The following is an 8,296-nucleotide window of genomic DNA, read 5'->3' on the forward strand; positions in this document are numbered from 1 at the left end:
GTGTTGGAACAATATTTGTTTACAATTAACAAATCACTAATCTTTAAAATGTGGGCCAAAAACAGTTATTTTAAATGGTCCATCATTTACTATTTCACTAGTCCAAAATCTCCCAGCCAACCCACCCGTTGAGAGACTGGGACCACTATGACGTGTCCCCGTGCTGGAGTCCGAACCTAATTCGTCTGTAGTTCCCTGTTTGCTAAGAGTCCGATTTCGGTTATTTTTCTTGAATATTCTTATGTAATATGAACCAAATTGGACCATGGCTATGTGTACCTTTTTTATTATTAGTAACTTTTGTTTTAAGTCTGCACACATAGTTAATATCCAAGTGAAAAATGGCCCATCTTCGGCTGCAAATGCCCCGTTTAAGACATGTAGAAACAGAATGCAGAACAATGACATGGTATATATTTAATATAGTACAAGCATAAGCAGCTAAAACCATAATAATTTAAAGTTATTACAACTATTTAGTTGATACTCACAACAAAATTAATATAACAAAACATAAATTCAATTTAGATCGAAAAAAGTCAATGAAGACCAACTTTAGCTTGAAACAAAATGCAGAAGCATAGAATGTTTAACAGGAACCTTTAAACCCGCTTACTCACCTTGGCCCAGATAGAACAGAAGCCAACAATGGTGTTGTCTTTTTCCTGGCTGTTGTTTCTTTGAGGTCTTGGACCCGTGAAGTTATAATCCAGGTTGGATTCAATGTCCATTCCTCCTTCTAACACCTTAACCACCGATAACATTGAAGGCCTTCGGGTATAATCCGTCTGTAAACACCATGAAGCCATCTTCATCATCTCCACAACCTCTATACCATTTATTTGCATATCTTTAACCGTGTCTAACAATGTTTGTTGCTCCCAACATTTTTGGAAAGCACGGAGTAAGTGTCAACTTTCTTCTGGCACAAGATCTCAAACATAACTATTCCAAAGCTATACACGTCCACCTTTTTAGTGATAACTGAGCTCAACCATTCTGGAGCCAAATACCCAGGGGTTCCTCTCATTGTAGTCATCACTTGGGTTTGATTTCTATCTATGAGCTTAGACAACCCGAAATCAGATACTTTGGCGTTAAAATAGTCATCTAAGAGTATGTTTTTAGGTTTAATGTCGAGGTTGGATGATTATCAACCAGATGAGAAATGTCCCGTGTCAGGAGTCAACTCACTAGTTGTGTTGGTCTTCTTCCAGATGGGAATGAGTCAAACGAGTAATTTGACACATACTGATGCTAGGAACAACCACGGTAAGAATGGGTTGATAGAAATGACCATTTTACCCCTTGCTGTAATTCAACACCCAAGAATGAGAATATTGAGATGATCCTCAAGTTCCAAGTTTTTCGAAAAAATTTCGCGAACCAAATGCTGATAGCTGCTCACATATAGACAAAGGTAGTCAAAACTTCTGATGACTCGGTTGATTGGAATCAAGAGGCTGAAATACCAAGACATATAGACTTACAAAACTTCAGCATCATACAAAAGAACCGGAGCGAGCTGACCACGTCTAGTCTTCCCACAAACCACAGCAATCCACAAAACAATGTACAATAAATTAAAACACAACCCATAACAACCACTAATTTGAACATCAATATATAATTATAACCAAATGATTACATGGAGCATACATAAGAAACAATATCAAACCTGGGCAACTTATACCATGACTGTATCAGGGAACAAGAAGTGGGTACCATCAACGACTATATAAAAATTATTTATTACCAACATTAGTTCAGCTGCTATAGGAACAGAAAAAAAACATTAAACAAACTACATAGAAATCGCCCACAAGAAATTCATGGCTACTTATCTTGGCCCGGAGAGAAGAGATGGCGACAATTGTGTGAAATCTTTCTCATCTTCAACTGCTATTTCTTGAATTCTTGGATCTGTGAAGTTGTAATCCAAGTTTGATTCAACATTCATTCCACCTTCTAGCACCTTAACCACCGATGACATTGAAGGCCTTCTTTAAAAATTTGTTTGTAAGCACCATGCGGCCAGTTTCATCATCTCCACCACTTTAGTTCTGTGTACTTGCATATCTACACTATAAGTGTCAACCATATCTAACAATGTTCTTTGATCCCAGCATCTCTCAAAGACAAAGAGCAAGTGCCAATTTTCTTCTGGTTGAGATCTATCAAAATTTTTTCTGCCACATAAGATCTCTAAGAGAACGATCCCAAAGCTGTACACATCCACCTTTTCAGTGATAGTGAAAGTTGATCTCCGCCATTCTGGAGCAATATAGCCAGGCGTTCCTTTTATGGTAGTCTTCACTCCAGTTTCAGTTTTGTCAATGAGCTTAGATAGACCAAAGTCAGATACTTTGGCATTCAAATTGATGTCAAGAAGTATGTTTTGTGGTTTAATATCAAGATGCACAATTTTTTGCCTGCATTCTTCATGAAGATATGCTAAACCTTTGGCTATATCAAGAATAATTTTCTTTCTCCATTCCCATTTGAGTATCCGCTCCCGAACTCCATGGTAGATCCAGCGATCTAATGACCCATTACTCATGAAGTCATACACAAGAAGTCGTTGTGATTTCCATGCACAAAATCCTCTAAGTTTTACCAGATTCACATGGTGAATGCTGCCAATAGATTGAACCTCAGCTAAGAATGATTTCTTAACGTGTGAAAGGCCTTTAAGGCATTTTACTGCAATCTTGGTACCATCTCCGAGAGTCCCTTCAAAAACTGATCCAAATCCTCCTTTACCAAGTTTTTTACTAAAATTCTCGGTGGCGATTCTTAACTCTTCATAAGGAAACCGAGTCGACATTCCTGGCACTTGATCTAAATACTCTTCATCCGTTTCAGCATCCCTTTTTCGTTTGTGGACTATGTACACTGTAAACCCTATGCCCACAAGCAAAAGCACGAAGCTTCCAACTGTGGAGCCTACAATTTTTGCAACTCGATGTGATCGTGCATTTTGGACTTTTATGAATGCTAATGCTTTTATAGTATTTGGGTCAACAGACTTCATTGTAAATAGCTCTGAAGGTAAAAAACATTTTCCACTTGACATGCCTGGATAATACCGAAAAATAGCTGCTTTGCATGAACAATTGTTTAGACATGCTAGTTTGCACGTCTCTAATATCACCCCATTCATGTCAGAAGTAGAGGTGAAGTAGGTGACATTTTCAAGTATGATAAAATGCGGATCTTGTGTAGAACTACATGTGAGAGGAGTAACTTCAAGGCATCCTAAGTTCGGTTCGCGATCGTTCACTGGTCTAAAATGTGCTACCCCAGGACAACTACATTGTTGCTTCATCGAGCAAATTGAATTTTTTCCGCAAGTTAAAGGATATTCACACTTTTCTATATTAAGAAGATCGGCTACCATTGCCCACTGATCTAACTTCCATTCAAACACTTGCAAATGCCCATCTGGCATCAGTTTCATAAATTGAGTTGATGATGCTTCAGGGATGCAATCAGGATCATTTGGCTTAGAAGAACAAATGAATAATGGCAAACTCCCATTCAAGAACCTAATGTATCTCCTTCCTTTATGTTTATCATTACTATATGAATTGACCGACATAGTGGAATAGGCTTGAGGTGGGTTTGATTCAACATAAGCAACCACACCTTCATCTGTGACTTGAAAAGAAAACATACCTTGTGAGGAATTGTCTGAAGAAACACCAGATTTCAGTTTTTGACCTTGAAAAAATTGTTGCCCTGGTAACAAAGAGTCTGTTGGGTGATCAAAAGATTGCCAAACTACAAAGTTCTGGTCATTGAACAACACCAGGTTTCCAGTATCACTTAGGTTCGTGCCAATAACAGATTTTCCTGCAGTGTTTGTGATCCAAACTATGCTTCCATCTCCATCCATCAGGATCAAGTCTCCTGCAAAATTGAAATTCAGTATTGCATCATGCCCAACGGGATGGTCTCTGTTGGCTGACCAAACGACTTTATATTCCTCCGGTCTAGTGGTCTCTTTAATGAATACTGAAAAGATGTAGCGGGAAGACTTGCGATCGGTACACTTTCCTTCACATAGAAAGCCACAGGCAAACTGAGCTCCATAATTGGCATTTCTAAGGAGCATGGGTCGGACATGTGAGTAACTGGCATCCCATATAGTAGAAATATTTGCTGTATAAAAATTTGATTGAAGAACTGTAGTAAGATCGATTATTACTTTCCATTCTTCAGATTGCCATTCAAACACTTTCAAATACCCATCTGGCATCAATTTCATATACTGGGCTGATGATGTTTCAGGTATGTCAATTACATAATAAGGATCGCTTGGCTCGGAAGAATCTATGAAGAGTGACAAACTCCCTTTCAAGAACCTCATGTATCATCATCATCATCATCGTACTCAGTATATCCCACCAATAGCAATGCTATGGTAAGGTCTGAGGAGGGTAAGATGTAGACAGCCTTACCTCTATCCCATAGGGATAGAGAGGCTGCTTCCGGTGAGACCCCCGGCTCGATAGTAGTTTTGCATCAAGCCTTGGACATAAGGCACATAGCACTCAATCATCAGGGACACCGGCTGATTGGTGCATGTGCCCTTGTCTTTCGGCTATCAACGCCACCACATGATGCCTGATTAACCTTCCGCCACCTTTAACGTTATTTTCACGAGATTGGTAAAATAACGTCAAAATTAGTGCAATTTTACTTTTGCCCACCCGAGGGTTCACACATATATACTTTATATGCGCGCACCGCAAGCAGGGCGTGCAAGAACCTCATGTATCTTCTTCCTATATTTGTATCGTTGCCATAGATCAACAAACTGAAATAGGTTTCAGACGATCTCAATTGTGATTCACTATAACCAAACACACCATTATTCGTGACTTCAAGAGTATATGTAGGTACCTCCCAATTAGATATCAGTTTTTGACACTTTTGGCCAGGTAACAAAGAGTGTTGGGTAATCAAACGATTGCCAAACTACCGAGTTTTGATCATTGAACAACACAAGGTTTCCGGTTTCGGTTAGGTTCATGCCAGCAACTGCTTTTCCCGCAGTTCTTGTGCTCCAAAATAGGAATCCATCTACCTCGTCACCGTCCACTAGCACCAAGTCTCCAGCTGCAGTAAGTTTCAGTGTTGCATTCTTCGAGAGTAATCCATACTCTCGGAGGGGTGACCAAACACATTTAGATTGCCTGGGAGATTTCGTGTTTGGAGAAATGAATATGCCAAAACCGTTAAAGGTACAATCTCCTTCGCATAAGAAGCCAAAGGTGAATACAACTATATTGGTTTCTCTCCGGAGCACAGGTTGGCCATACGATGCGTTGTTGGTCCATGTAGTGGAATGATTTGCTGTGGGATATAATTTAAAAAACTGACCGGGTGATAACATGAGTATTAGAGAAAATGCAATGAAGAAAGTAGAATTACTCCTCATGATTGATAACATGAGCAGTGGATGAACACTGAAGGATGAAGAATGCATGATTCAATCTGTTATAAAGTCAATGCTAATATAGTCCACTCATTAAAGCCACCGTGTTGGACCCACGACTAGTCGGAGACACAACTTTCTTATCCTAAGAATAGTAATCAAAAACCTTTCAAAAACTTTCCGAAAAAGAAAAAATAGAATAGTAATCATAGAATTTAAGCAATATGCTACATTTTATCGACTAACTAGTTGGTTTCTTAAACTGAACAAGTTTTATCTCACTATATTGTCGTAACTTTGAGCGAGTGCTCACATGCATTGGCGTTATAAAGTAACACGTTAGTTCGAATACTTAGTCTCTCCTATCATGATATTATTAATAATCCGACAAAAATCTTTCATCACATATTTAAAGTGCTGAATATATATATATATATATATGTATATATATATATATTATTTGTGCCATTATATTTTAAACGAATGAAACTTGTCAGATATATCGACCCGGGAGTGAATCTTATAGTGTCGGATCCAAGTTTTTTCGTCAGTGGTCTCATATTGATGTGTGTGTGTGTATGGTTAAGTTCATGAGAGAAATAAGATTATTGCGAGAAGTGCGAGAAATCATCTCAACCTATCCAAATTTTTCTTTTTCATTTTTTCTTTTAATTAATTACAAGGGTACAATGGTAAACATTCAAATTGCTATATTTGGAAAATAATTAAAACTATCCATATAAATTTCCAATTTAATTAATCACATTATTATTCATATTAATCTACACAGATCATACTATTAACCTATATCGATTATAATAATAACCTACACATTATTCATATTAACCTACACAAAACATACTATTAACCTATACTGATCATTAGGGCTGTAAACGAACCGACCGAACACGAACAAGGCCTTGTTCATGTTCGTTTGTTAAGAAAATATTGTGTTCTCGAACGGTTCACGAACACTTACCAAACGAGATTTTACGTTCGTGTTCGTTCATTAAGAAAATTAATAGTTCACGAACACAAACGAACACAAATAAAATCGGTAGAGGCTAGAGAATAAGACCGATGTATTCATCAATGTGAATATTGAAAGACCATAAATGAATCGAATGAACGAGGACAAGGGCATATTCGTGTTCGTTCATTTAACTTTATAATTAATCGAACAAATATTTATGTTCAAGTGCGTTTATTTAAAAATGGACATTTGTGTTCGTTTATGTTCGTTTGTTTAAAATCTAAACAAACATAACTTGTAAGGCCCCGTTACCGGTAGCCCTACTTTGGGGTTGGATTTACTCATAAACGCAGTTCTAAATATTAGAGTTAATTAAAACATTCACGGAATATAAAAACTTTCATAAAACATTTCATAACAATCCAAAACTTGTCTTAAACAAACAACTTGTCTTTCAAAAACTAATTAAAACATAACACGTCTTGAGCCTTCCGATGCCAGTCTCTTATTCAACGCCACGTGTCCCCTCAAGCGAGCTGTCTCATCCTACTCACATGCGTGCATACTAAAAGTCAGCGTAGCTGAGTGAGTTCTAGTTAATCACATAACATACAATACATTCATGACCACATACTTTCATACTTTCGTTTATAATGTACTTACTTACTTTCGCACTTTCTTTCTTTCATATACTTACCTTACGTTTTAAGGAGCATTACGCCCTATATCCTTCGCTGATATTATTAGGGTCGGTCCCCTACATTCGCCGATATTATTAGGGTCGGTTCCCTACATTCGCCGACGTTATTAGGGTCGGTTCCCTACATTCGCCGACATTATTAGGGTCGGTTCCCTACATTCGCTGACATTATTAGGATCGGTTCCCTACATTCGCCGACATTATTAGGATCGGTTCCCTCATTCTATCTATACCTTTCGTGCATTTCTATACATTCATAATTATAACTTTCATACGTCCATACATTACCTATACATCAAATCTTTATACTATCCCTTAACGACACATGCAATATCCGAAGATCGTTCATGCACCGTCAAGCATTCATTCATACATAAATCATATAAGGCATACACTTACCACTTAAGGTAAGTGTATTAACTAATCACATCGAGTATGCACACAGCCCCGAAAACATAACAAGGAAAATGGGGCTAGAAACTCACATGAATCCTGTTACGCTCTCCGTTAATCGTTATTCCCTTATTGAGCTGTGCACGGCTAACTGTATAATATTTACATGCATCAATTAACCACTACCACTCATGTTGTATTTCTATATTTATATAACCCACAACGAACGGGGGTCCGAGTGCAGCGCCCCTGGCAGCGGGGTTCTAGGGGCGGTAGCCCCTAGCGGGGTCCAAGGGGCAGAGCCCCTGGCTGGGGTTAAGCGAACTTAACTTTTAATTCACTAGGATTAACACATTTTTCACTAGGATTTTAATTCATTTTTCAGCGAACTTAACTTTTGGCGAACTTAACCAGCGAAGTTAATCATTCAGCGAACTTATCAGCTAGGCGAACTTATAGCCTCAGCGAAGTTCATCAGTAGCGAACCTACTGGGTGAAGTTAACACCTTGAGCGAACATAAGCTAGGCGAAGTTGGCACTAGGCGAAGTTATAACCAGCAACCTTATCTGGCGAACTTGGCTAGCGGCGAACTTATATAGCAAGTTCGCTGTAACAAGCTGCTGCTGCCGGGGTCCGTTTTATCAATCAAAAACGTGCGTTACCACCCTTAGTTCGCTCGTTTATGGCTCGGCCTTAACCCCATCCATTCCCTAATCCGATTGCGGCCCAAACTTGACCCGTTCGTAACATAAAGCATGAAACTTTAAGGTCTAACGTTTAATACTA

At 38.5% G+C, this 8,296-nt stretch overlaps 1 pseudogene across 1 annotated transcript; it reads right to left on the reverse strand.

Annotated features, from left to right (window-relative positions):
* Positions 1-492: 492 nt before the first annotated feature.
* On the reverse strand, positions 493-5,692 carry LOC143616185 (G-type lectin S-receptor-like serine/threonine-protein kinase SD2-5; annotated as a pseudogene). Its single transcript, XR_013150614.1, has 2 exons — positions 4,775-5,692; positions 493-4,367 (listed from the first exon to the last, which is right to left on the reverse strand). The product of XR_013150614.1 is annotated as a G-type lectin S-receptor-like serine/threonine-protein kinase SD2-5 (transcript).
* Positions 5,693-8,296: the final 2,604 nt, after the last annotated feature.

The sequence above is a fragment of the Bidens hawaiensis genome, unplaced genomic scaffold, assembly GCF_021521415.1.
Source record: "Bidens hawaiensis isolate Kalapana, Puna unplaced genomic scaffold, B.hawaiensis_p1.1 tig00046147_1, whole genome shotgun sequence".
NCBI classification, from domain to species: domain Eukaryota; kingdom Viridiplantae; phylum Streptophyta; class Magnoliopsida; order Asterales; family Asteraceae; genus Bidens; species Bidens hawaiensis.